The sequence below is a fragment of the Malania oleifera genome, chromosome 12 (assembly GCF_029873635.1).
Source record: "Malania oleifera isolate guangnan ecotype guangnan chromosome 12, ASM2987363v1, whole genome shotgun sequence".
NCBI lineage: Eukaryota > Viridiplantae > Streptophyta > Magnoliopsida > Santalales > Ximeniaceae > Malania > Malania oleifera.
The window spans coordinates 39,336,595-39,338,977 of NC_080428.1; the positions used below are offsets into that span (position 1 = coordinate 39,336,595).

General features: G+C 37.1%; 1 pseudogene; it reads right to left on the reverse strand.

Annotated features, from left to right (window-relative positions):
* Window positions 1-453: 453 nt before the first annotated feature.
* On the reverse strand, window positions 454-1,345 carry LOC131144216 (uncharacterized; annotated as a pseudogene).
* Window positions 1,346-2,383: the final 1,038 nt, after the last annotated feature.

Consider the following 2,383-nt stretch of genomic DNA (forward strand, 5'->3'; position numbering starts at 1 on the left):
TTTCCAAAATTTAACTATTTTCCATCTTATTTGAAAGAATAACTATTCCCTCAAACCAATCAAACCATAAGAATATTATTATCATAGGAATACTCCTACAATACCGAATCCCCAAAATTTTAAGTTAACAGGCAGGATCCAACAGTATATTTATGGAATTCAAGAGAGGATGGAAGTAATACAAAATTAGTACAAGGATAGAAAATTAAGTCAGAGAGGAAGTACATGAAAACTATCAAATTCACAACAGTAAAGTATTCATTTTATAACAAAGTTCCTAAATTAGCAAACTACTGAAGAAGTTAACAAATAGCAAGCAGTTCATCAATCCAGCTTAATAAGCATGCACATCCAAACAAACTGCAGTAGCCACGGAAAGAACCCCAAGATAGGTCCTAGCCTGTCCAAGAGCCTCTTGTAGATTCACCTGAAGCATGAAGAATAAACAAAATCTCATATAAACATCACCAACTCAGGCCTACTGTATATGTTGCTCACCTCATCCTCTAGCACAGGATAAGTAACCACCAGTGCATCTTGAGCTCCAATATACAGTGAGTTATAAATCTTCTAGTAAACTTCCCTAACCTTTCTTGCAGGATGGAAGAGCCCCTGCAGACAATAGTTCAGGACTGAAGCTGCACCCAAGGCAACCCTCATCCCTTCTATGGCTTCCATGACAGCATTAATAACATGCGGAAAAGTCTCAAATATGTTTGGCCGTACATAATTCAGCAAGTGTACTAAAGCATCCTCATAACCTAAACCAGCCACTCCCAAAGCCATGTGCTTAATAGTAGATGCAGCAGTTTGCCTATGTACCAAATCTCTATCCATGAGAGCATCCTCAAGTAGTGGAGTGACTGCATAAATGTAATCTTTACCCATTTCACCAATGTACTCAAAAAGAAAAGAGAGTGATTTTAAAACACCATTCTGCATATTGAGTTATGGTATATGATACTCATTCATTAATGCTGGTAGTACTGTAAAAGGAGAACATGTTTTTGCAACTACTGCAATTGCCACGGTAGTACACACGCGGTTCTGACGCTCCTGCACTTTGAGATTGTTCAATAATGTTGCAAGGACATCTTGTGGTCCAATGGCTTTTGCAATGTAGCCAAACGTGTTCACAATTGCTCGTTGAATACTTTTTTTTATGGGCTTTAAGCATCTCAAGAAGCTCAAAACAAATCCTCATCCATTCTCTTTCTGGGACAAATTCAGCTTCACGGTCAGCAATTCGACCAACAATATCAATACAATTTTCCTGCACCTTCTTATGCCGATTCTTCAAGATTAGGGTCAGTCGAGGAAGCAAATCCTTTATCATAGGAGTCATTTTTGTCATACCAATAACATTGACAATAGCTTTGAGCGCCCCCAGTATTGATCCCAAAACTTCTGGATACTTTTCTCCCAGATATTCATACAAGACAACCCCAAGATGACCCATCAGTTGTTCTTCTTGGCACTATTTCATGACAACAGCAATCACCATGAGTAGAATTGTAATGATTCTACAATTCTGCCTGGGTCTTTTATTCCTATTCAACTCTAATTGGGTCAAACTGTTGCACAAGGGTCTTTAATAGGTTGGGAATGCTTTGCAAACAAGAAAAACATATTAACAAATTTAGAAACCTAAATAATCACAAATACAACTTTACTAAATTGTAATACACTAGAATCTAATTGACTGTCATAATGCTAAATCAAAAAGAATGGTAAACAAATAGATGTTCACATTTTGTAATCTCCACTAGTTAGGAGGCAAAACAAAACCTTGCCTTGGAGTTGAGAGGAAAACATGCAAACACTAGCCATTCAATACTCTTTATCCTCATACCCAAACTATAACTCCATCCACAACCTAATCATGGCACTCTTGGGTATTGACTCCCTTTCTTTGGACATTCCAATTGGAAGCCCCTTTTGACCTCTTGATATGAACTCCAAAAAATTTATTGTTGCTCATTTCCCTTGAAGGAACAGTGAGCATCAGCAACCTATTGATAATCAGGCATATAATTATTTTTGTTTTTGTGTTAAAGTATGTAATACATTGTTGGCCCACTACATAGCAGCTTAAGATTTAAGATAAATTGATCGTTTAATGTGGTGTACTCAAGCCATGGTTTCCATGAGGTTGTGTTCTAGTATTATTTCCATGTCCATTGTAAGTAAAAGCACTATCTTGTTCCAAATATTGTTGTTCTTCATTGTTCATCTCTCCATGTGCAATTGGGCTGCATGTGCGAGAAGTATGGCACTATGAACATGAATTTAGGTTGTAGTGCTTAGAGTAGCATCTATGTCCAAGAGTTCCTCTTTGTTTTCTATCTAGACTAGGATAGTTATGAATCTTATGGTATTTCAT